Source organism: Zootoca vivipara, chromosome 11, assembly GCF_965207765.1.
Source record: "Zootoca vivipara chromosome 11, rZooViv2.hap1.1, whole genome shotgun sequence".
NCBI classification, from domain to species: Eukaryota; Metazoa; Chordata; class Lepidosauria; order Squamata; family Lacertidae; genus Zootoca; species Zootoca vivipara.
In genome coordinates this window covers 16,475,211-16,503,080 of record NC_142594.1, presented here as the reverse complement: position 1 = coordinate 16,503,080, position 27,870 = coordinate 16,475,211, and positions in this window count along the sequence as shown.

Here is a 27,870-nt window from a genome sequence, read left to right as displayed (position 1 = left end):
GTCCTGCGCATGATACTTTTTTGTTTTTGTGTTTTTAAAAAATAGATGGTCAGAAGCAACGTTGTAACCTCTTGGGTATTCAAAAGTCACCTGGTTTTGTGTTTAGATTTTGGGAGATTTGGAGTAGCCACATTGCCAAAAGGCAGAGGTGTTGCTAGGTACTCAAGAGATCTGGGCACTGGACCTAGGGACACCACACTTGGAGGGAGACCATGAAGCCTTTACAGGCCCTCCTGAAACTCACTGCCGTGAACTTAGCTCTCACTTCCTCAACTCCTAAGGATGTGACAAGGCCTTCTTTTTCTTTTGCCCCATCACAAGCCACGAAAGCTTTCTTCTTTTCTCTGCATGTTTCACAGGGACCAAGTCTTCCATAGGCTTTGTCCTCCCTATTCTTCACCCCCTCTGCTACTGAGACAGTCCTCTCCCTTCCCCTACAAAGGGAATCCTTATCCTTATTTTTTGCCCCACCAGCCACAAAGGCTTTTTTTACCCCTCCTCAAGTTCTGCAGAGACCACAAGGCCTTTTACAAGCCTTCTATTCTATACTATCCCCTCCTACGAAGGTCTTCCTCTCCCCTCCCTAAGTCCCATGGAGATACAAAGGTCTCCTCCTTGTGGGATTTTCAGTCAAAATCACAAGTGCCTGATTGCCAGACAAGGAGGGGCTGACACTCATACAGTTCCTGAACCAATATAGAAAGGACTGTACTTGGTCTCCACCCCCATCGCTCAGCCTGGACACTGAGGTCCAGCTCTGAGGGCCTTATGGCAGTTCCCTCACTGCGAGAAGTGAGGTTACAGGTAACGAGGCAGAGGGCCTTCTCAGCAGTGGCACCCACCCTGTGGAATGCCCTCCCCTCAGATGTCAGGGAAATAAACAACTATATGACTTTTAGAAGACATTTGAAGGCAGCCTTGTTGAGGGAAGTTTTTAATGTTTGATGTTTTATTATGTTTTTAATATTCTGTTGGGAGCTGGCCAGAGTGGCTGGGGAAACCCAGCCAGATGGGCAGGGTATAAATAATAAATTATTATTATTATTATTATTATTATTATTATTATTATTATTATTAATGTTTTGGTGGGAATTTTTAACAAAGGAGATAATCTGATGTACTTCCTGACTGAGCTCAAGCTTCAGGACAGCCATGCTGACAGGCTCCTTGCTGGTGTCCTAAGTGGAATGGTCATGAAATTGGGAATGGGGAACTTGTGGCCCTCTAATGTTGTTGGAATCCAACTTCCTTTTGCTCCAGCCAGCATGGCCAATGTTCAGGGATGGTGGGAGTTGTAGTCCAATGGCATCTGGAGGGCCACAAGTTCCAAATCCCTGGATTACATTATTCTCTCTTCCCCACCCACCCTTGATGGGGTATTTTCAGCCGTTCAATTAGACCGTGAAGACGAGCAGACATCCTGCCCACCACAGGCACATAGTGTCCCCTTCCTCAGTTCAAGAAGACTTTGCACTGGAGCTTCTCCTTCCAAGGGACCCGTTGCTTCAGGGACGATTCAGCTCAGACTGAGAGTTTACACAGGAGCTGGAGAAGCCACTCCTCACTGGTTCTCAGCCAGGCCCTGATCTGTTTTAAAGTTGTTGGTTTCTGTTGTGACATCTACCTTATCTTTTTATTTTTAATTGCACTTGCACATATTGTTATGTTTTGCAAGTCACTTTGAAAATTAATGAAATGTAGCGAGGGTAGAAGGGAGGCAATTCTTGGAGCAGTGTGTAAACACATTATTTGTGCAGAAAATGCATATGCAGTAACTGTCCATTCTGCCCACTTTTCTGGTCCATGAACTGGAGGACATGCAACTCACTCTCAGTTACTGATCCCTGTAACATGCTAGAGTTTGTGTTTCTTCACTTAAAATTGCCAAGCGATTTGCTGATCTGTTCAATCGAGTGGCTGGTTGCCTTCCAATCTGAGGTGCTGCAGAGGGGAGGCCAAAGCAGGTCTGACCCCGGCTAACAATGAACCCCAGGAGCACTCTGTGCCATAATAAATAATGCAAGGCAAATAGAGAGGAAAAAGGCATGAGATGTGGGAAATGTGATATCTCAGTTTGGAGGCCCAGGTGGACCAACTTGGCAGCCTCCGATGGAAACGGAATAAGTGTGAGAAATCACTCATCCTTAATAAAGACTAGTTTCATAGACCTTGCTGGTTGTGAGAAGCAGTCAGCTTCAACGAGTCACTGAAAATAAAAATAAAAAGTGCATTTTTTTCACTTCAGAGGATTCGACAGTTGATTAAATACCGAAAGAAGGAGCTTGGCGGTAAAAGGACTAGACGTCCGCTTCAGGGAATACAGGGCTGGCCTCTTGTGACTTGGATTCATTTCTCAGCTTGGTGTCTCTAATGGATACTAGCCCAGGGTTGATCATCCTTGGTCAGAAAGGAAGAAAGGGAGCGGAAGCCTTTGACAAGGTTGTGACAAAACTGTAGAACAGACTTCCTGAACCTGGTTCCCTCCAGAAGTTTCAGGCTACAACCCCCACCAGCCCCAGCCAGTGTTGTGGCCCAAAACCTCTGGAGTGAACCAGGTTGGTGAAGTCTGCTGTGGAATGTCATAGAATCATAGAGTTGGAAGGCACCCCCACGGGCCATCTAGTCCAATCCCTTGCAATGCAGGAATCTCAACTTCATCATACATTACAGGTGGCCATCCAACCTCTGCTTAAAAATCTCCAAAGAAGAACCCACCACTGTTGAACAGTCAGAAAGGTCTTCCTCGTGTTCAGTTGGAATCTCCCTTCTTGTAACTTGAATCCATTGGTTCAGGTCCTAGCAGAAGAAAGAAAGCTGGCTCCATCCTCCATGTGACACCCGTTTAAATATGGGAATATGGCTATCATATCTCCTCTCAGTCTCCTCTTTACCAGGCTCAACATACCCGATTGCTTCTACCGTTCCTCATAAGGCTTGGCTTCCAGACCCTTGATCAAAGGCGCAAGGCCTCAACATAAATGCAAGTGATTCCATCTGTTTAAATACATTTGACTGTGGCCCTTTCTTTTTGAGCAGTTGAACAAAATACGGTCTAAGTGCTTTTACTTATATCTCCACACACAAAAAAGGGACAAAAAAATGAGAGAGCTAAAAATCGAGAGAGTTCTGCCATGTTCTTATGGAATAAATGCTACATGCCCCAGCCCAGGCTATGGATCCAAAGAGTGCTTGGAAATTGAAAAGCTAGGTATAGAATTGCACATTTTTCATAAAGAAAAGTACAATACACAAAGTCTTCCTGGAAATGATACCAGAGGTGGTGTGTGTGTGTGTGTGTGTGTGTTTTAAGTTGTGGGTAAATTTCCACCCCCAACTTTGATGAATTCCCCACCCATGAATGCAAACTTCCCCATCAGCAAAGTGCCCTATTCTGTTCACTCAGTCACTTTCTGCTGAGAGCTGCGTTCCAAGGGATGGGAAAATCTGTCAGTTCTTACCAAGTGGTTTATTCAATATTCACAGACAGAGACAAAGGAATGCGGTTTCTCTTAGATAGTGGCGTTGCTCCAAGTAAAGTGCCACCCCCTCAGTCCCTCCTATCCTATGTCATCCCTGAGCCAGCTGATCAGTGCTTTCTGCCTCTGAGCTTTCTGTTCTACTACTGTCAATGCACACCTGGTCCTGGGGGGGGGGGGTCAGGAATGCTTTCTAAAGACACTGAATCTCTCCACTGGTGGTGCTGCTTCTTCCTGCTGCTCTCCCAAAATTTCCCAGCTTCTCCCCTCTGCAGCGTCTGAACTATGATCCTCTGCAAACCACTGTTCTAAATCTATACTGTCCTCCTCTTCTCAGGAAGGTTCAGGAAGAGGGCGGGGGTGGACCCCACCATTCTTCCTCAGTCTGGTCCCTGACATCACCCTACTCCTTCAATCACTAGATCCATTTCTGGTCTTCCTTTCTCTTCCTCTGGTGAGCTTTTGTTTTCTGGGTTCACAGTGTAGCAGCCCTCTCTCCTCTCTCTCTCTCTGACACACACAAAATGTGGAAGAGGAACTGGTTCTCAGAGGGGTGGGCAACAGAGCAAGTTTTACGGAGCGTCTCATGAGATTAGGTTCCCCACTGCAGGCCTTGAGAGTAGAACCAATAGCCAATGAAAAGAACAGTGTATGTTCATACTTATGCCAAACTTATTTCAGTTGCACAAAGGTCAGCACAACGTATACCATGGTATTTGTGGGCTAACAATCATGGCCCACAGGAAGTTACTGGGTTTGGCTATGTCAGAACTATATTTGATATACATAATAAAGTAGTTCCAGTGCAAAAAAGAAGGAGTACATTTATGTTTACAGTGAAGGCTGTCCAAATGTTTGCCTTCCCAGGTTATGTATGTTATGTTTCAATTTGCTTAAAGCATTCCAAATGAAGGCGATTATACACTGTGGGAGGGAGAGTGAGGTGAGATGGATTTTTGAGTCTCTAAAATTTCCTTCAGTAAGGGAATATTTGCTGATGACCAACAGAATGTCATATGATATACTTGGACAGGGCCCCTGAGGTTGTCAGATACTCAAGTAACAGTGTTATGAAAGCAGACATCTTATAAATAATTATAAAAAAATCTGTTCCATTCCTTTGCACTGACCCCAGATGGGCAAGCAAGGCCCTCAAAGATGCTGCTTTTTATGTCCACTCAAATTTGTTAAGAAGATCAACACCTGACAAAGAGTCTATCATTGCAAAAGAAACTTGCAGCTTTCTAATCAAAAGATCTGTGTGTCTTGATGGTGGACATAAGTAATTGCTAGTTATTACTACCAGAAAGTAATTAATCCATTGCCCTGCTTTGGTTTTGACATACAGAGAGCAGATAAAAATGGCACGTTGTAATTGATCAAACTAATAATAATAATAATAATAATAATAATAATAATAATGATAATAATAATTTATTATTTATACCCCGCCCATCTGGCTGGGTTTCCCCAGCCACACTGGGCGGCTTCCAACAGAAAAATGAAATAAAATAATCTATTAAACATTAAAAGCCTCCCTAAACAGGGCTGCCTTCAGATGTCTTCTAAAAATCTGGTAGCTGTTTTTCTCTTTGACATCTGATGGGAGGGCGTTCCACAGGGCGGGTACCACTACCGAGAAGGCCCTCTGCCTGGTTCCCTGCAACTTGGCTTCTCGCAACAAGGGAATCACAAGAAGGCCCTCGGTACTAGACCTCAGTGTCCGGGCAGAACGATGGGGCTGGAGACGCTCCTTTTGTTTTGTTCACTGCAAAAATAACATAAAATCAGGTGTAGTAAGTTCTTACATGTTGAGATACGGTCACCTGGTTGCTTTGAGAGATAAAGAGCACAGGGAAAGAATGCAAGAGGAGCCATTCTGGATTCAGCCAAGGATCCATCTAATCTGATATCCTGTTTACAGCAGTGGCCAACCAGATGGCAAAAAAGCTGCAGCCTTTCACCGCTGTTTGCCTCTTCACCAGCAGGTGGTACTCTGGTGACTACCACCTCTGAATCTTAAAAGTTCCATTTAGCAGTCATGGCAAACAGTCATTGGTAGACTTATCATGGAATGTCAGGAATTGCTGACCACAGCACTATGTGTTGCATTACATCATCACAGCATATTGGGGAAGAAAATTCCAGACTGACTTTGACCAGGCTAGCCATTGACTCATTCTAGGCAGGAAGGCTTCCTGTCTCTGCGACAACAGCTGCTTGGATGTTACTAGCCCAGAGATGGAAATAAGACAAAGTCCCTACCAGAAAGGAATGGCAAACCAAGCTGTTGGACTATGCCGAAATGGCAAAATTGGCCAGAAAGCTCAGGAACCAAGAAGATCAAAACTTCAACAAAGAATGGGAAAAATTTATAATTTATCTAGGAGACCATGGTAAGCAGATAAAAACATTAGCAGGATACTAATAACACTTGTAATATAGAGGATACTATGGACAATATGGAAAGATATAAAATATGGATTATGAAATAATATGCAGTTTAAAGGGTGTACAATAGGACCCATGGAGGGGAAGGTGGGAAGTCCAGAGATTTGGAGAAATCTCTAAATATGGATATGTGATTTGGACTGTGTGTGTGTGTGTGTGTGTGTGTGTGTGTGTATTCTGCTCTTATTCTTGGTGGATAGGTGAAGGTTTATATTTATCTTTCAGAAGAACCATCCCTTATTAGAATAAATCCTGCTACTGTATTTTGACTGCTGCCAGGAGACTGCAATACAGTGGAACCTTGGTTCTCAAACCATTCCAAAACCAAAGCGTTCCAAAACCAAGGCACACTTTCCCATAGAAAGTAATGCAAAATGGATTAATCCGTTCCAGACTTTTAAAAACAACCCCTAAAACAGCAATTTAACATGAATTTTACTATCTAATGAGACCATTGATCCATAAGATGAGAGCAATAATCAATGTACTGTACTATAAAATAAATAAGACAGTATTGTAGATGATAAAAATTTAAATTATTTTTTTTCTTACCTGCACTGATGATAGACATTATTTGGATGGGGGGCTTTTATCCATTTCCGCAGTCATACAATCCATCCATCAGTAGCTGAACTGGGTTCCACACAGTTGCAAAAACAAATGAACCAAAAAGGCCTCAAAAACAAAAATGCAAAATAAAGAGAAAAAACAAAAGTGCCAAGCTTAATCCATTCCGGAAGTCCATGTGACTTCCAAAATGTTCGAAAACCAAGGCGCAGCTTCTGATTGGTGCAGGCGCCCTGTAAACAATAGCTGACAGCCGCATTGGACGTTCGGCTTCCAAAAAAAGTTCGAAAACTGGAACATTACTTCCAGGTTTTTGGCGTTTGGGAACCAAAGCGTTTGAGAACCAAGGCATTGGAGAACCAAGGTACCACTGTAGTAAACTCTAGCTGGAATGAGAAGAGGTTAATGCAATCTTCAAGAAAAAGTTATTTTATCCCTTCATAGTGCACATGCAAAACACCCTACTTCTCAAGTTGTGTTTTCCTAATGGCATCTTCTCCTCAAGTAGAATCCAGTAGAATCCCTCAACCAGAATGGTGAGGTGGAGACACCTTCCCCTCACCAGCATCTCTGTAGCTTATGAGGATGTGGCAGGGCAGCATTGAGATTGGGGCTGCACAGGTGTACTGATGGAGCCAGACTGATATTTCTGTTGTTGGTGTGTCTATCCAGCCCCAACTTTGCCACTGCCCTGCCCCATCCCTATCCAGGGATGTGGCAAGTGCCAGGAGGGTGGCTCCACCCCACTTCAAAGGCCACTACTGCCCTCCATTGGGTACAACATAATCCCACATGGTTTCCATTCTACTCCAACCCATGAATCCATTGCTAATCAATTTCATCAGGTGGCCCTGAGTACTTGTATTAGGAGAAAGTGCAGAAAGTTTCCAGCCTCTGTGTAACATAAATAATTTCACATACCTCTATATCATATTTCTAGTTGTCTTTTTTGCCCGGGGGAGGGGGGTGTTTCTCCCCCGTCTCTAAAGTTACTTCTCACCCAGATTCTGAGTTTTCAATGTGGCCAACATTTTGCCTTGCCAACATAAAGGGCTTCCAAAGGTTTGGAAGTACTAGATTGTTTGGAAAAAGATTTACATAGATTGAAAGGTATGTCACAATAAGGCAGAAGTCCAAGGGGCTCAAGGGTCACAGAGCCTATCAAGTGACTAACTGAACCACATGTCAGAGCCAGAGGCAACTCCATGACCCCCATCACAGCCAGCTGCCACTGGCCTTGTACATGGAGCCAGATGCTGTGTCTTGGAATTCTTCTTCCACAGGTTGGCATTTGGATCCCAGGACTGTCATCCTGAGAGGAGGAAGGCTGCTTGCAATGTAGAGTGATAAAAACCAAAAAGGCAGCACTGGACTACATCTGGGACTTTCAAAACCACTGGGTTATAAATTAAACAAATATTGTCCAAATGCTTTGCACAGATTGGAAACAAAGGAGATGCAAAAGCACAGAGAGTGTTTTCTTTAGGAAAACCGAAAACAACAAGATTGCTTCCAGTTACAGCAGCCAGTTGTCAACTATTTTCTACCTTCTTCCAATGAAAAGTTGGCTCAGCAAAGCAAACATAACCCTCCTATGTTCAGAAAACTTGAAATAATCACCTAGCCTTTAAATAAAAACTGAGGGGGTGGGAAGGATGTCAAGATATTGAGTCACTGCTGCCCCTACTGATATTACTAAGAAGAGAATGAAACCAGGGGTGAAGGAAGGGGTGGGTGGTGGTGCGTGCCGCCCTGGGTGTCACCACTGAGGGGGTGACAAAATGCTGGGCGGCACTCACCGTGGGGCCTGCAGCTTGCCCGAGCCACGCATCTCTCCTGGGAGAGATGTGGTGGCTTGGGCGCGCACAGGCTCAGCGCTGCCCAAACAGCCTGCCCGCTGCTCCCCCCCAGCTGTAGGGTGGCTGAGTGGGAGGAGGGAGGCAGACTCCGGAGGCCCTGTGGTGTGCCCCGCCCCTATGGGCGGCTCGCCCTGCCCCTGGGCGCGCCGCCCCAGGCGCCTGAGCGGCTTACTCCACCGCTGAATTAAACACAAGCTTATAAACACATATTTTGCCCATTACTGGCAACATTAGTCTGAATTTATTCAGCTATTTTTAAAGGGACCTCACCAGCAATTCTGTGCACACTAGGAGTAATTCAATTCAGAAGTGAGATCCATTGAATTCAGTGAAGTTCACTCCTAGTGATGTTAAATTATCAAGAATAATATTTTGGAGAAAATCCTCGATTAATTTTAGAAACTTTTCATTTAAAATATGAGAATATTAGAGAATTTTCATTTAAAATATGAGAATACCGGTATTCATTTTAAGGCATTGAAAATGATATAATTTTAATGCATTGAAAATGATATAATTAGTTAATATACATGTTTATTCCTGGGTAAACTTGTTCAGATGGCAACCAAAAACTGTACAGATACTTTTATTCAATGTGGCAATGCAGTGAATTTACATTGATTTTCCGCACCAAACTTGAAATCGAAAATTCAACGTGAATGACTCATGTTAATCATTAAGTCTGCCACTAACCGTATATTTACCATCCACTTTGAATTCTAATTATGTTGTGTATGTATGAAATGTAGCTTTTAAAGTAAAAGAAATATTAAAAAGCTCAGGTCCGCTACATAAACATGTTCTTTAATAAACATATCTACTTGGTACAGTATTTTCAGTGATTAATAAAATCAATATAAAGTTTAAAATAAATGCTATTATTTCCAGAAAATAAAACACAAATAATCAGTAATAATCAGACAAGTTACATAACATCAGAAATGTAAATTACTATCTGCTTAGACAAGTACGGCAACACACAACATATTTAAATTATAACTGATAAATAGTCACAAGAAAGAAATTTATTTTAAAAAATAGGCTTTAAGTAACAAGTCTCATTATTCATTACTTACACTGCCAATATCACAGCTTGACTTATTATTTACTAGATTTTTTTTAATGTGGGTTGTAAAACTCTTTTTTACATTAGAATTTACCATTTGTGAAGAATATTCCCCAGAGAATTTTCTAGCAGAAAATATTCTCTGGAGAATATTCTCACCTCACATCACTATTCACTCCCAAGTAAATGTGCACAGGAGTCATTAAAAAGCAGAAGAAATTTATATAGGATGCATAGGACTTCTGTATTTTTCCAAACAGGTTTCTAAAGAGAAAGCTACAATGAATGCAATGGGACTCTGGCCCAGCACCAGCACACAACATATTTGGCAAGCAATAGGGCTATGAGCACTGCTGCCGCCCCAGCTTTTTCTGAATTAAGGCTCTTGCTATTTGCCCAGAGTGTCATATGACATGGAATAGGAAAGGCAGCAATAGCTGAGTCTGAACTCACTGGTGCCATTTTAGGCTATGTACATACTCTGGACTTGTTATACGGCTTTGGGTAGTCTCATCTGTAAAATGGGAATAGTTGCAACACGCCTCACCCAGCTCTTGTGAATGCAATGAAGACCATGACAACACTTTTGCAGATTAAAAGATGCCAGGTAATTAAACTGGTCAACAGTTGTGACATCTGTGACACATCTGCAAAATACTGAACATAACAGTATCCTCTCACCAGAATATGACACTGGAAGCAATCCAACTATAGGTTAAGCTTTTTAATTGTTTACAGTGGCAGAATGTTAAGCATGTGCTTACATTTCCTACTCAACTCAATGACCCTTAAATGTGCTAAGCATGCTTATTTCTGGAAGTATTATAGCTCCAACTGAAGTCTCCCTTGCTTGCGAATTCTGAATGCATGCAGCTATTAGTGCTTTTATTTCATACAAAATCAGACATATTCACACTCATTTATTGCCCTACTGTGCCGGAAAACCCCCCCCCCCACTTACGTCTTTCACAACATTTAATCTGGAGAAGGTGGGAGGTTTCCTATAATTGCTGCCCCTAATTATATTACTGGTGTGCTACATCTTTAATGTGCCATAGCTGTAATATCAGAGGTGCCGGTAGGGTGTGGGTATGTGTGTGTGTGTGTGTGTGTGTGTTTTAAATCAAGGCAAGGAAAACAAAAACAGAAGAACGGACAAGGAAAAGACAAGTGTTTTGTAGAGAAACTGAAATGCTTAAAAATCACGGACTGGTGTTAAATCCTGAACTTTAGTGAGCAGGAGATGAGCTGGATTCATCTAACAGCAACAAACATGATATAGCCAAGGGGTATTTCACCCTGGTTAAATACCAGATGAATTAAAGGCCGTTGCCAGCAGCTACGCTGAATGTCACTGGGATGCAACCTGATTGCTTGCTGAGTGCTATGAGTGAAGTATGTCGGCTCCTTCTTTGTTAAGGTCAGCCTAGATTTGGAATGGTTCATCTGCAGGGCTTTGCTGGAGGCACCGTTGAGAACACAGGTGTTGGGAAATGTCTCTTTTGTGCAGCACTGAATAGTGTCAGAGGACATTCGGCATCCATCAATGTGTTGGCAGTTTACAAGATGGACTCACCAATCAGGGCACAGAACAGAGTGGCATTTTTAGTAAGGTGAAAAGAAACTTTTAAAACGAAGAAGCTGCAGCTCATATCTTGCTTGACAGAGGCATGAGTGGCATCACAACTGGACAGATCTTGAATGAAGCCTAGTCCTTTCACACAGCTCAGCAATGCTGTTCTCATCCCTGGATTACTGATACGATCACAGAGCGTCAAGAGACACATCTAGTTTACCACATAGTGGATGTTTGTGCTTTGTACACAAATTGCAATGGTTGGCGGCCAAAGCAAATAAATATCTACTATCATCACATTCTATCTATTAATCAAAGCATGTTGAATCCTTTTCAAGTTCACTTGTAGACTTTCATTTGAGCAAACTGCACAATTTGCTTAATGACTTGTCCCATCATTCCTCATGGGCTCTTTGTCAAAACCAGGACAGGGCATTGATGATTAGAAGGTGACTTCTGGTAGACTTCTTGAATCAGTGGGTGGTCTCTAAGATGGTCTTCCAAGAGGCCTTTGCACCATGAATGTTGTCCCAATGTTGTTGTTGTTGTTGTTAATTTATTTATTTATACCCCACCCATCTGGCTGGGCCTCCCCCACCACCCTGGGCGGCTTCCAACAATACCAAAATACATTAAACGCTGATATTTTAATCTGTTACACATGCTGATATTTTAATCTGTTCTACTAAAGTTTGTATATTTTATCTTTTATATTTTGTAACCTGGTGTTGCTCCGGAATTCTAAGAAACCAAAATATCAGTGCAGTTTTGAAAGATTGAGTCTGCCATCTTGATTCAAAGTGCCATCCAATTATACCCAAGCATAGGCAAAAATCTGTTCCTTGATCTGAGGAACCATCATGCAAAATTTGGTTATGATATCTTAAGAAGTGTCCAGATGCATAGTGAATAGACAACTTACCAAAATATGCAGTAGATGCATTATTTAACTGAATGATAATGTCTGTTGATTAATTTAAAAATCAGAATAAATCAGTCTGGGGATTTAGTGCTGGGTTAAGTGGTGATTCTTATTATATATCAGATTAGACAAGGATCTGTAGTAGTAATGGTTTACTTGTACTATCAAAGAGGAACTGAATATTCATATGGTATTATATTAATTTGCATTTCCACCTGCAATTTTAGGGACCATGTAATATTGTAGTATATATTAATAAAACATTATTATGAAAAAGTTACTTAAATAAACTTACTTTTAATGTAAAATTATTAGTATTAATTTTAAATTAATTAAAAGAAAGGAACAGGTGAATAATACATTTATGCAATGCATTTATTCTCATACTTAGGTACTTTCAGCGTTATTTTCAACGTGTTATTAAATCTCTCCAGTATTAAATCTCTACTTATATGACATTTTATATATACCTTTGAATTATTTATACCACTGTAAATTATCTGTATCATTGTATATGATATTACTCCTACTCCTACTATATTTTTAAAAATAAGAAAAAAGTTACAGCCTCAAGCTCTTAAACCGGAAGGGTACAAGGTCAGCTTCCCTGGGCAAAAACGGAAACAACACCTGAAGAACTTTAAAATTAAGTTATATTGTCTGTCTAAATCCATTGGTCTGGGGTAGGGATAGTTCTCAGAGGATGGATTAAAAGCAAGGTTTTTAGCATTCTTTCCCCATTCACCATTATAGCCTTTGGACCTGAGTCTTGAAACCCTCTCTACTGAGCTCTGTCCAGGGTCCTGATACTTTGTCTGCCATTCCAAATTCCTGATTTGCCTTATGTGAACCACCGCTGCCTGAAAACCCAGTCTACAGCCCTGGGTAGCAGAAGCTTTTCCTGCTAGATCAGGAAATGTTTATAATAGCAGCCATACTTAAAGCCGATACGTGTTTTCATCTTTAGGGCCACTTTAGATAAGCATGCTTGATTCATCCTGCACGATGCTGGGGTAAAGGGATTTCATGGAGAAGCATACTCTATGGAGCACACTCCAAAAAGTGTTACCACAATCCTGTAAATTGGAGGAGTGTATTCATGGGTTTCTTTATTTCTCCTTGCACTCTGTGTATCCAGGAATGATACAGAGTTTTCATAAAGGGATCACAACTCTAAGTAGTCTGGTTCATTACCTTTGTGAATGAAGGGCAGCAGAGGACAATGGAAAGCCTTTAAAAAAACCACAACTATCTATTGGCTACATAAATATGGTTTCTTGTGACTAAGTCCAGCCGCTACAAGTGTGAACACTTTGTCCCAAACATTTTATGTTGATCCTTAGAAGAAGAAACAGAAAAGGACTGTGGATGAACCCTATTTTCTTTCTTTCTTTTTTAAAAAAACCCCTGAGATCCTTGACTTTGTAAGTGTGAAGGAAAGCTACCAACCTACCACTTCGCATAAATGTCACATTAAACCCTATTGCTGTCAGGCCTAATTGAAATTTACAGGCCCAATAGTCCTTGTATTAACTGAAGAACTGTCAGACTTCATTACTTCCAGTGGACTCTGACAATTTTGTCTTAACATTATAGCACGTCAGTCTGTTTTCCCTTGATAGCAGGAAAGTAACATAACATCTGCATTTCTCCACTCCAGCAGTGGAGTTATTGCAACTACTATGATAAGTAAGCTGTTGTCCAAAATAAGGAGGACTAATCATTCCAATGTGATAAGTATCTACATTGGAGGGGGGGGGAAGCCTAATGTAACAAAGATTGATCTTTGTGGAGCAGATAAAGGTATAGTGTTTCCTTAGGTCCTTTAACCCAGGAAACCTGTGGCCCTCCAGATACTGTTGAACTTCAGCCCCAGCCAATATGGTCTTTGGTCTGGCAGTGGTTGAAAGTCTGATCAAGGTGGCTCCCACAAGCCATCTCTGGATCAGATAGGCAGCACCTGCCAGTATCATTGGTAGAATTTATGCAACATTGTTTCTTCTGCTCCACCCTCCCTCTTGGTCACTAAATCAGTCAGTGTGGTCAGTTGTTCCTTGAAGCAGGTGATATACTGAAATTGCACAAGCACTAACATGTTTTGCCTTACTACTCAGCCCCAAAGTGTCCACTGGTAAAATGGTGGCTACCATCTTTAGGACAAGTTCAAAAGTAGTGCCAATTTCTATACCAAGATACTTACTCAATTGTAAGTCACAATAAGATGGCAAAACAATGAAAATTTGAAAGCACTTTTAACAAAAAATAAAAAGTAGAAGTTTTATTTCAGTTGTCACCCAAGTTATTGTCTGGTGGACAAACACAAACAGAGCCTAATGAAGAAGCACATCCTCAGGACTATCTCTTATGCTGTAGATTTCCTGACTCCAAACTGGAAGGTAGCTTAATGGTAGCATTCCATAATGGAAATACGCCATACAGCTATTAGGTAAAGGTAAAAGGTAAAGGACCCCTGGACAGTTAAAGTCCAGTCAAATGTGACTATGAGGTTGCGGCGCTCGTCTCGCTTTCAGGCCAAGGGAGCCGGCGTTTGTCCACAGGCAGCTTTCCGGGTCATGTGGCCAGCATGAATAAACGGCTTCTGATCAGCAAGCCCAAGAAGCTCAGTGGTTTAGACCACAGTGCCACCCGTGTCCTTTGCCACATATTTCTCAGTAAAGATGGTTTCCTGTATGATGTTTCTTTATCATGAACTCAAGATCCATGCAGCATAGGGCCAGACTTACTTCAGGGAAAGTTCATTACGCAGATTCTTGGCAAGATGGATCCCATTAAACAGTACAGCAGCAGGATCTTGTCTGATATAGTTAGTCAGTTACAGTGGGCAAAGTCACAGCAAGCGGAGTTACATCAGGTAAGGTCACATCAGATAATGATCTCTTTCGGGGAACTGCAGCAAAGGGCATTCAGGTTAAAGACAAACAGGATCAGAGCCCCTAGATAGCTCCCACTGAACTGGCTGGAGTTGAAAGGAATAGAAAAAGGTTGCCCCAGTACAGAGTCAAAGTCATCTGATGTCTTCTAAGAGCTTATAAGAACAGTCACAACCTTTTTCTACATCAAGTCCTGCCTCTGTGAATGAACCTGCTGAGTTCTTTAAGGAGTGCTGGCATGGCCGTGTAGTCTTTTGATTCCTGCAAGTAGAGACTGAGTAGCTAGAGATCCATATTGAGCAAGGAATGGTGTTAGGGAAGTTATGCAGTCATGCATGGAAACAGATTGCCAATGTGCAATTCTTCACATAAAAAACCAAAAGAAAAATGTGTGCAGATACGCACAGGTATTATCTGCACCTGTACATAACCAGAAAGGAAGAACTTTGCAATGGGTAGAAAGAGGGGCAGGGATGGCCTGGCTGCATCCCATAATCCTTCACCCACTGATGTGCGGGAGATAAGTGTAAGATGTAAGCAGCTGGGGAAAGGGGCAGGGATGAGAAAAGGTCCATATTGCCTGCTGCAATGTGGAAGGAGTGCTGCAATTCTGCAGGTGGAGAAGTAGTGTCTGGAGACCAGTAGGAGGCTCCTGCCTAGAAACTCTCCAGGGCTGAAGTGAAATCAATGGGATCCATTTCCAAGCAAATGCATGTTTAGACAGAGGTGCTGAGCTAGCACCTTTATGTATCACTTTAGCCATTTAGCTACCTTTGGAGTCTCTAGTACATTTATTCCTTTGTCACACTTCCACATTCTCAGTTTTCCACTCACCGAAGTGCCCTTTCTTGCTTCTTTCTCCACACAGATGTTCTCTGACACTTGTTTTGGATTTTACACCTGATACTGTTTGTAGTTTTCCTTCAGCAGTTAACCTGAAGTGTGACCTCGGCTTTTCCAATCTCAACTTCCTATGAATTTATAATGTGTTCACAAATATACTACAATTTCCAAGTGATGGTAAAACTCCTTGTCATAACTATTTTACCCACATCTATTCTGTCAGCAGAGCAGCAGCATTAGCTCTGTATTTACAGAAGACTGGTGAAATCCTGACTCTAAGAGATGTCAACCAGTGTTTCAAAACTGGGGTGCAGAAGGTTGGGCTTCTTATCTCTAATCTAACTGCATGAGACCTGATCTTCACACAGTTATAGAAGAGTGCTATTTACTATTCATGAACGTGTCTGTCAGACCACTTGGTCTCATCTCTGCACATGCTACGTTAAGTTTATAATTATAACAATACCTAAATGGTTTAGATTAGTGAGTTTAATAATATTATTCTTTTGCTTCTTTTTCTCTCTTATACTGCAAATATATACATATGTGCAAGTAAGTTCAATGAAAACAGAGGTACTTACTTTCAAGTAAACATCCACAGACTTCCATACTGGAAAATAATAACTAATAATAATAATGTTATTATTTATACCCCGCCCATCTGGCTGGGTTTCCCCAGCAACTCTGGGTGGCTTACAACACATACAAAATTGTAAAACTTTAGACATGCCGGTAAAAAATTTCCTGATAAAGGGTTGCCTTCAGATGTTTTCTAAAAGTCAGATAGTTGTTTATTTCCTTGACATCTGATGGGAGGGCATTCCACAGAGCGGGTGCCACTACCGAGAAGGCCCTCTGCTTAGTTCCCTGTAACCTCACTTCTCGCAGTGAGGTAACCGCATGTCATATCCACCTAGTCAAACTGAGGGCCTCCTTTTCAAGGGGAAGAACAGCAATGGAAGAAAAAGGATTTTGTTTGAAGGACGATTTGATTGCCATTATGTATTATTTATTTCCCAGCTCTCCTAAGGACTTTTCAGTGTGGCTTAGAAAAGTGCAACGATACCAAAAAGCAACAACCATTAAATACAAAAAGCAGCAGCAATCAATTATATGGAAAAGCAGCATTTAAAAGTCATACTTATAAAAACAACTAAGAAACAAGTTTTTTAAAAAATTATAATAGTAACCAACAGAGGTAATTATACATGGCAACCAAGACAGTGCCAAAACCAGGTCCAGACCCTGATTGAAATGGTTCTAGAGAATCAGTTTCCTCCCAGATGGCCTGGATCTGGTCAGCGACAATCCACTCAATAACCTTACCCAGGAAGGGGAGATTAGTCACTGACCAGTAGTTACTTAGATTTTCTAAGAGCAGGAAGGATTTCTTAAGGAGTGGTTTTACCACTGCCACCTTCAAGTAGGCAGGGCCCACCCCCTCTAGCAGGGAGGCATTACCGTGTTTCCCACATTTTAAGACACCGTCTTATATTTATTTTACTCAAGAAAATAAGCCTATGGCTTATTTTCGGTGGGGTGTCTTATTTTTTTTAATTAAGCAATCTACATTTTGACCTTTGGAGCTGGGCGCGCGTCATACTTTTTCACCGGTGAGCGTGGTCAGAGCCAGGAGCGCGCCCAGCGCTGCCCGCGCTCCTCCTGGGGCCGCCATGCTCAACTCCCGTGCCCAGCCAACCCAGAGACCCTCTCCTCATTGCCGCCAATGCCGTGGGGCATTTCTTTTCATAGAATCATATGATTCTATGCCTCTCTTCAGGAGGAGGAGGCAGACGCCCGGAACCGGCTGCTGCAGCTGGGCCAGGCGGAGGCGAGGCCGCTGCTTGCCCCTGGGGGCTGCGGAGGCGGCTGGGCGGGGACAGCCGGACCCCAGCCGGGTAGCAGCAGCAGCGGGAGGACGAGCATGGTGCTGCTGCTGGCCACGGCAGGAGGAAGCAGGTGTCCGAAAGCGGCGGCTGCTGCAGCCCCGACAGAGCGCGCAGCAGCGCCGCTCGTCCCGGGGCAGCGGGACCCAGCAGCAGCGCCGTCCTCATCCTCCCGCTGCTGTTGCTGCTGCTGCCGGGCCAGCTGCTCGCCTCGTTCCTGGGGGTCGCAGAGGAGGCTGGGCGGGGACAGCCGGACCCCAGCCAGGTAGCAGCAGCAGCGGGAGGACGAGTATGGTGCTGCTGCTGGCCACGGCAGGAGGAAGCAGGCGCCCGAAAGCGGCGGCTGCTGCAGCCCCGACAGAGTGCGCAGCAGCGCCGCTCGTCCCGGGGCAGCGGGACCCAGCAGCAGCGCCGTCCTCATCCTCCCGCTGCTGTTGCTGCTGCTGCCGGGCCAGGTGGAAGCAAGCCGCTGCTCGCCTTGTTCCTGGGGGTTGCAGAGGAGGCTGGGCGGGGACAGCTGGAGCCCAGTCACGCAGCAGCGGAAGGACGAGGACAGCACTGCTGCTGGGTCCCGCTACCTCGGGAGGAGTGGCACTGCTGCGCGCTCTGTCGGGGCTGCAGTAGCCGCCGCCTTCGGGCGCCTGCTTCCTTGCCGCGGCCAGCAGCACCGTACTCCACCTCCCGCTGCTGCTGCTGCTGCCCGGCTGGGCTCCGGCTGTCCCTGCCCAGCTGCCTCCGCAGCCCCCAGGGGCGAGTAGTGGCCTCGCCTCCGCCGGGCCCAGCTGCAGCAGCCGGTTCTGGGTGTCTGCCTCCTCCTCCCAAAAAGAGGCAGACGTCCTCCTCCTCCTGCGGCCAGTGTGCTGTGTCCCACTGGCTGTCTGGGCGCCAGCGGTCTCACTCCGCGCAGCGCGGAGGTATGGCTTATTTTCAGGGGGTGTCTTCTATTTAACAAATACTTTAAAAGCCTGCTATGGCTTACTATATGACTACGCCTTAAAAAGGGGGAAACACGGTATTCACCTCTCTGGCTCAGGCGGCTGTCCCCTCCCTGATAGTTCTTTTCAGCCAAATTATCTGAGTTCCAGAGTCCAGAGTTCAAGTGGCCGTCCTGACCAATTCAAGCACCTTGCCTGCATTCTTGAGCCTTACCAACTGAAACTCATCCAACACAACAGGATTAGACAGTGTTCTGGATACCCACTGAGCTTCACCTGCTGTAATAGCAGGAGCCAAGGTCCCAGTGGATGCAAGCAATTTTATCTTCAAAATGCTTTGCAAACAAGTCACAGTGAGCTATGGTCAGTTTTTTTGCTAACATATATATTTATATTCACACTTTACCCTAGGATATATATCTCCATATACATACACTTGACTGGAAAACCGCACTCCAAAATTTGTAGAAGTGTGAATTTTGAAGGAAGGCTATGTTTTGGTTCACTTATTCTGAATTTGGTAGGCTCAAATGTTAACTGAATTAAACTTCTCTATCCCTATTTAAGACATTATTATTAATTTCCAGTTATTTATTTATTTGTGGGGAAACACATTCAATATTTTCTTCATCTGTCTCTTACTATTGGAAGAAAATAAAAAGCTGGCCAATCTGAATCTTTCAACCATTAGCAAAACCCTTTCTTTTCCACCAAGCTTTATGTGGCAATGGAGCATATTGGGTTTTTTTTAAAAAAAAAGCATGTTGCCATAGTCTTTTTCAGTGATTTTAAGAAAAGTATTTTCTTTTGAGTTGTTTTTTTTAATATGATTTTATCTCTGTATGACCTTTATGGTGAAACAGGTTTCACTTACAACAGCTCATGTAAAAAAGATCAAAATAAAAATAGTAGTCTAAAATATACCATTTCATTCTTCATTTGTTCTTTATAAAATACCAGTGTGGTGTATCATTATATGGACTGTCCCTAACAGGCCTAGCACAAGGGATTCAGAAATAAACTGCCCTGTGAACTGCCCTGAGACCTCCAGGTATAGGGCAGTATATAAATTCAATAAATAATAATGAGGAGGAGGAGGAGGAGGAGGAGGAGGAGGAGGAGGAGGAGGAGGAAGAAGAAGAAGAAGAAGAAGAAGAAGAAGAAGAAGAAGAAGAAGAAGAAGAAGAAGAAGAAGAAAGTGAAAGTATTATACAGTCTGAAACCAATAGGGCCTGTAGCACCCTCAACAGGGCAGAGGGTGTTCTATAGATCACAATTAAGATGGCCTATTTTGTTTCATAGAGATTGGGGGTCTTTAACCCACATTTCAAAGATGATCACTCATACAAAGTCAATCTGTACAGTAGACACTAGTGAAGATGCCAGGAAGACAAGAACAGAAGATGAGCCTGTGTCAGGGGCTGGAGGAATGGGAAATGAGCCCTTGGTCTGATCGGCTCCTCTCAGAAGAGGAGGAGGAGTGGGAAGTTTTGCCCTCCCTGTCTCCAGCAGCCTCAGGGGGAGAGGGAGACAGGGATGAATGAAGAAATCCCGAGTTATGAGATGGGGGGGGGGAGAGTTAGAATGCAGACAGCGGAGACCTCCCTGGAGAGTGTGGGAGACCCTCCTAGTCCAAAGACTCGCAGGTCCCTCCGCATTCAAGGACAGAGAGAATGTGGAGGGGTATGACTCCTGTGACTTTCCGTAGGTTTCCAGGATGTTGTGGGAGACGGAAAAGGAGGGACTCAGAGTAGCCAATGTCTCCTATGTGTGGAGACATGGATCTTTTGTCTTGCAACCAAATGACTGAAAAAAAAGCCATAAAATACGAACTGTTTGTTCTTCTTGACTCTAAGGCTACCAGGGGAGGAGAGGATATTCCATGCCTGACAGCCTGCTAGATCGGCCATTGGCCCTTCTAATCACATCCTCTTCTCACGGTGGCTAGCCTGTGGGAAGCCTGCAAGCAGGACAACAGCACAACAGTTCTCTGCCCACCTGCAATCTCCAGCAACTGGTATGCAGAGGCATTATACTGAGCAGAAGTAGAACATAGTCATTGGGGCTAGTAGCCTTGCCCTCCATGAACTAAATGTAACTGGAGACTGGTGAATCCTGATACAAAAGCTTCCATAACTGCTGCATAAGGCTTCATGGACAGAACATTTCCTTCCTCTGTTCCTACTTCCCCCTTGTGTCTTAAAAATGCAAGAAAGAGAAACAAATCAAAGCCCAGCCCAGCCTAGCCTTCAACGTGCCTAAAACCATACACACACTTTCCTGAAGACGGTACCAGCCAGTTGCCTCTTTTGTTGACTCCTTCCCCATTCATTTCGGATGACAGCTTTCAGTAAACACCATACAATGCCACAGTGCGACATTAGCTTTAGCAACATGTTGATGGAGGGCCAGTAACATCTTTATGCCCAGGAGATATCCAACAGGAAATTGTTTAAACCTCACACATATCCTGAAAGGCCTTTTCATACCGAGTGCCCCAAGACTGCCCGGGCGTCACCACCTTTCTGCACCGAACCCTCTCCGGCACGGTTACAATACTTTAATGCCGAAGTGCAGGAGGCTCTGGGGTGACCGTTGAGTGCACTCGGATTTTACAGACTGTCATATGGCGAGATAGTGGTGGGTTTTGATGCTGTCACCTATTCAGTCAGCCCAGATGAACTAGAATCACCATTTCAGTTATATCATAGCTCGGGGCGAGAACATGTCACCCTCTTTATTTCCAGCTCAGAACAAGCTGCTTAGGCAGATGCTAACTGTGGTCCTCCCTGCCATGTTCTGTAGAGTGGCCTTTGTCTGGGTTAATTGAGCCCCCACTCCATTTAATAGGCTGTTGAAGCCTTATTGAAACAGAGCTAGTGCCGCAGGTTAAATACATTGCCGTGCTCTTGTTAATCCCCTCATTAACAGAGCTGTAAAGCTTGTTGAGAGCTGTGAGTTTGCATATATTAACAGAGAGTTCTTCACTCAAGAGCTATCAATAAAATAACAAAGCCAGCCAGTTTGCAAATAGTGAAACCAACAGTGACACAAAGCTAGATACCTTAAAAGAAATAAACAGCTTAATAACTGATAAATCTTATTTTTCACATGAGTGGGATTAAAGCAAAGGCACCTGACAGATTTGGCGTTTTTTTATTGGCTGAAGATACAGTATAGATTCTTAAATGGGTTGAGCTGGTTGAAATGAAAGAGAGAGAGAGAGAGAGAGAGAGAGAGAGAGAGAGAGAGAGAGAGAGAGAGAGAGAGCAAAGGAGAAATCTATTATTTCTCCATCACTGCATACTGGTCAATGAGCCATTTGGGTAGAGCCAGACTTACAAGAAGCCACCAAAAGCAAATGCATGTTCCAAATAAAACTTGAGAGAATCTGAAACACAAGAATCCTCTGAGATTTGAAGCAGCAAAATAAAGGACATGCAGACTTAAGGAAGGAGTTGAGTTGCAATAATTACAGCAGGCTGCCAATTCACCAGTAGGCGGAGCAGAAGGGGCTCCACAAACGTGTGTCCGGGGGGTGGGGGGTGGGACAGCTTATGGCAACTGTGGAGCAGGTGTGTAGAGAACTAATTTGCCAAACTTAAACAAAGAAACCCCATAAAGTTCCAATTCCCACGAGCTGCTTCGCTGTGATATGCTTCCCATGCTGACCTGGGAACATGTGTCTGAAGGAATCACATTGGTAGAAATGGGAACCTCTGATGGGGTTCATTTCCCACATGAGTATCACCTGGCTAGAAAGGGGAGAGTTAGTTTTGAAATGGGAAGGAACCACATTGTCGTCCTGGGTCATGACATCGCTTCATTTCCCTATTCCTAAGGAAAGCTGCTGCACAACTGAGCATGAAGGAGAAGAGGAGGAGTAGGAGTAGTAGTTTGGATTTGATATCCCGCTTTATCACTAACCGAAGGAGTCTCAAAGCGGCTAACAATCTCTTTTCCCTTCATCCCGCACAACAAACACTCTGTGAGGTGCGTGAGGCTGAGAGACTTCAGAGAAGTGTGACTAGCCCAAGGTCACCCAGCAGCTGCATGTGGAGGAGCGGGAAGCAAACCTGGTTCAGCAGATTACGAGTCCACCGCTCTTAACCAATACACCATCCTGGCTCCCTATTCATGTGCATGAATTGGCTGATAAAACTAACAAGTGACCATCTGTGGAACAGTTAAAACAAGATGGGAGCATTTAATTTGAACATGGGTGGAAACGCTATAAAAAACCCCACTCAGTTTATGATGCTAAGTACCATTGCAGAATCAGCGAGATCATTTATTTATTTAAATAATTTACATACCGCTTAATTGCAACCGTATCTAAGTGGTACATTAAGAAATACAATACAGAAAAGATAAAAAATCACTTAAAAGTATAAAATTAGATATCAATTAATACTCCTGCTGGAATATAACAATTCTACAGTAGGTGCCTGACGTTCAAGGGGGAGAGGGCCTGTCTGACCTTAACTGGAAGGGCAATGCAATGCAATACTACATACTGTGTACTGTAGTCAGCAAACTGGATGCCACGGGGAAGTGCATAAATGACAGAATTCAACACAATACAGTCCACTGGAGAAAGGCTATGCCAACGTCAAATTTACATAGCATAGTTAAACCTTGGAACTTGCTCCCACAGTGATGGCCACCAGCTTTGTGCATGACATGTGTGTGTGCGCGCGCGTGCCCACGTGCATGCATGAATAGAAAAGTAGCATACAAATAAAAGGAATGAACGTATGAACTTGGATGGCTATGAAAGGGGGTAAGGCAAATCCATGGAGGAGGATGTTATGAATGGCTGCTACCCATGTTGTTGGCTATGAACTACCTCCAGCATTGGAAGATGTTTTGCACTCGGGTCTTGCTTATGGGCTTCCCATAGGCACCTAGTCACCCACTGCAAGAAAAGGATGGTGGTCTAATCTAGCAGGGCTCTTTTTATGTTTGTCTTTAAACTATCAATATGGTAAAGGTAAAGGTAAAGGGACCCCTGACCATTAGGTCCAGTCGTGACCGACTCTGGGGTTGCGTGCTCATCTCGCATTATTGGCCAAGGGAGCCGGCGTATAGCTTCCAGGTCATGTGGCCAGCATGACAAAGCCGCTTCTGGCAAACCAGAGCAGCACATGGAAACGCCGTTTACCTTCCCGCTGTAGCGGTTCCTATTTATCTACCGTGTTTCCCACATTTTAAGACACCGTCTTATATTTATTTTACTCAAGAAAATAAGCCTATGGCTTATTTTCGGTGGGGTGTCTTATTTTTTTTAATTAAGCAATCTACATTTTGACCTTTGGAGCTGGGCGCGCGTCATACTTTTTCACCGGTGAGCGTGGTCAGAGCCAGGAGCGCGCCCAGCGCTGCCCGCGCTCCTCCTGGGGCCGCCATGCTCAACTCCCGTGCCCAGCCAACCCAGAGACCCTCTCCTCATTGCCGCCAATGCCGTGGGGCATTTCTTTTCATAGAATCATATGATTCTATGCCTCTCTTCAGGAGGAGGAGGCAGACGCCCGGAACCGGCTGCTGCAGCTGGGCCAGGCGGAGGCGAGGCCGCTGCTTGCCCCTGGGGGCTGCGGAGGCGGCTGGGCGGGGACAGCCGGACCCCAGCCGGGTAGCAGCAGCAGCGGGAGGACGAGCATGGTGCTGCTGCTGGCCACGGCAGGAGGAAGCAGGTGTCCGAAAGCGGCGGCTGCTGCAGCCCCGACAGAGCGCGCAGCAGCGCCGCTCGTCCCGGGGCAGCGGGACCCAGCAGCAGCGCCGTCCTCATCCTCCCGCTGCTGTTGCTGCTGCTGCCGGGCCAGCTGCTCGCCTCGTTCCTGGGGGTCGCAGAGGAGGCTGGGCGGGGACAGCCGGACCCCAGCCAGGTAGCAGCAGCAGCGGGAGGACGAGTATGGTGCTGCTGCTGGCCACGGCAGGAGGAAGCAGGCGCCCGAAAGCGGCGGCTGCTGCAGCCCCGACAGAGTGCGCAGCAGCGCCGCTCGTCCCGGGGCAGCGGGACCCAGCAGCAGTGCCGTCCTCATCCTCCCGCTGCTGTTGCTGCTGCTGCCGGGCCAGGTGGAAGCAAGCCGCTGCTCGCCTTGTTCCTGGGGGTTGCAGAGGAGGCTGGGCGGGGACAGCTGGAGCCCAGTCACGCAGCAGCGGAAGGACGAGGACAGCACTGCTGCTGGGTCCCGCTACCTCGGGAGGAGTGGCACTGCTGCGCGCTCTGTCGGGGCTGCAGTAGCCGCCGCCTTCGGGCGCCTGCTTCCTTGCCGCGGCCAGCAGCACCGTACTCCACCTCCCGCTGCTGCTGCTGCTGCCCGGCTGGGCTCCGGCTGTCCCTGCCCAGCTGCCTCCGCAGCCCCCAGGGGCGAGTAGTGGCCTCGCCTCCGCCGGGCCCAGCTGCAGCAGCCGGTTCTGGGTGTCTGCCTCCTCCTCCCAAAAAGAGGCAGACGTCCTCCTCCTCCTGCGGCCAGTGTGCTGTGTCCCACTGGCTGTCTGGGCGCCAGCGGTCTCACTCCGCGCAGCGCGGAGGTATGGCTTATTTTCAGGGGGTGTCTTCTATTTAACAAATACTTTAAAAGCCTGCTATGGCTTACTATATGACTACGCCTTAAAAAGGGGGAAACACGGTACTTGCATTTTGACGTGCTTTCGAACTGCTAGGTTGGCAGGAGCTGGGACCAAGCAACGGGAGCTCACCCCGTCACAGGGATTCGAACCGCCGACCTTCTGATCAGCAAGCCCTAGGTTCAGTGGTTTAACCCACTGCAACATGGTAGCTTATAAAATAAAAGATGTGCCTGATTATTTCCATGCGACTGAAACAGATTCCTCTATAAGCTCAACATTTTTTTGACCTGCATCTGATTTATACGAACTAAGTAGCCACACAGCAAACACATGACACAAGGCGACCAAGAGGCTATAGTAATACAAGGTTACTATGTAAATGAACAGACATGACACCAAGGGTGCCAACCTGAAAAAAGGGGGGGAGTCTCACCTCACATAATTGAACACAAGATGCAGCACACCCACAATTTGAATGGCAATGCCCATTGACTTGGGTGGGGGCAGACCCCTCAAATATTTTATTGGGCCCCCCAAATAAAACGGTTGGCTCCTGTGCATGCCACGTGAGAGATAATTTCTAGTCTTACTAGGTAACTTTGCTATTATTTTATCACCCTTTCCCCCCATCTCCTCATGCTTAGATATATAGATAGATAATTTATTACAGTCGGAGACCAGCATATAAAACACACTTGGGGGTACAATCCCAGAAGGAACACACAAACATTTAAAACATTGAACAACAGTAAATTTAAAATTTATAAATGCGGTAAGTGTATAGACACTAAAAGCTTTGAGATAAGCTACCGCAGAGAAATGACCCGGAATCACCCGAGGGACCGAGTTTGGGGATTTTCTTGATGAACTAGTTTGGATCGGGGTGGGTGGGTGGTGGTCTGCGCCTACAGATCTGTACACAGAATCTGGTGACCACCCGGGTCGTCTTTTGATCTTTGCCTAGCAGGGGAAGATCAAAATTTTACCAGCAGGGGATCAATGGTCTCACTACATGCCTCTTCATAAAAGGGAAATCTAAAAAAGAAGTGCCCTGGGCTTCCTATCTCCCCCAATGAACAGGCACAAATTCTCTGAGCATATGGGACTTTTTAAACGGATCCTTCCAGGACCGTTGAGGGCAAAGCCGAGCTTCTGGTGAGAGCAAAAGCCCTTCTTGCATTTTTGGATACTAGAAAGAAGAGATTATGCTGCCGGTGCGGCTATATCTCTCTCGATTTCTCCAGTTTTATAGTTGGGGCACCTTGAGCAATCCTGTTGTCTCTTGGTGTCTATGATTTTTTGCCTAACCATAGCTTTTCCTTGGCTCAACCCCAGACTTAGAAGAGCTTGAGGGGCAAAAGCAAAACCCAGTTTCTGAAGGGTGTTCAGGACTGCTGTCTGCCAGCCTGACTGGAACTGTTCGCAGAGGATCAGTGGGGCTATTCCTCGGGGGAGCAGATTCAATGACAGCCATTTGTAGATTGATGTTAGGCAGATATAAGCCTCCACTCTCATCATCCCCGTTTCTAGTCTGACCCATGTGTTTGAGCATCCTACGAGAGCTCTAAGAAGTTTGGATTGAACTCTCTCAAGGGGGGAGAAAGCAGAGGAAGGCGGGCCCAGAAAGGATCCATAGAGGAGCTGTGCCCACATTTTGGCTTTGGATAATTTTAGGGCTGCGGGGACTCTCCTCATTCTCTCCCCCCCTTTTTATACCCATCACAAATTATCCCAGTGTTTTTGCTAAATTTGGATCTTGTCTGCACCAATAATGTGTACTTAACACATTTAGCCAGTGCTGGACTTCTGGTGCTATGAACTAATAGTAATACTTGTTGTGGCACTGGCAGAATACGCTTCAGCTTGAAATCCCCTCAGCCTAAACTTATGTAACTCTGTTATAAAAACTGCAACTAGAATAATTTGTCCTTGAGCTTGTTCTTCCCCTCCTCCCTCTCATTCTTTTTTCCTTGTGTGCCATGTATTTTAAAATTGTGAGCCTGAGGGCAGAGACCATTTCTTAGAACTGATTTTTGTAAGGCTGCTCTGAGAGCCTTTTTTTCTTTTTGGCTTAAATATTTCTGACGTATAGAAGTTACATGTGTTTCATCTCTTTTTAGATGATGTTGATTTTAATAATCTTTTTAGTAATGTTTTTAGATAACCTTTAAAAACTGCTTTCATTGGTAATTGTAATGTTTTGTTTTTGTAAACCACTTAGAGGGGTTCTGTTTTGTTTTGTTTACAGCAGTATATAAATGTTAAAAAATGAACAAACAAACAAACAAATGGTGAGGTATAAATGTCGTAATTTAAAAAAATAACCAAATGAATAACCTTTTGCGGTAGATTTTCATGCATCACTGAGTTTTGCCTTTTCAAAGTCAATAGCCAGATCCAAAAGTGGGTGTCCATAATTTGAGGCACTGGAATAAGAAATTGGTACAAAACGGATCAGTATGAAGTGCAGGCTTCTTGTCAGCCTGCCTGCTAGTGTTCTAAAGAACATCAACATCCAGGAGGAAGATGCAGAAACACAAGAGGAAATGGACTTTAGCTCAGTGGTGGAAGCAGATTGTCCCAGGTACAGTTCTTGGAATCACTACGTAGGGCTGGGAAAGACCTCTGTCTGAAAACTTAGAGCTACTGCCAGTTTGTGAAGACAATAGTAAGCTAGATAGAGAAATAGTCAGAGTTAATATAAGGCATCTTCCTTTGTTCTTAAGAAGAATCAAACAGATCCACCACCCCACGTTGGATTCCCAATGTATACTTCCTTCTCATACTGTAAATATGTTTAAAATGCAGTATGTAATTTAAAAGCA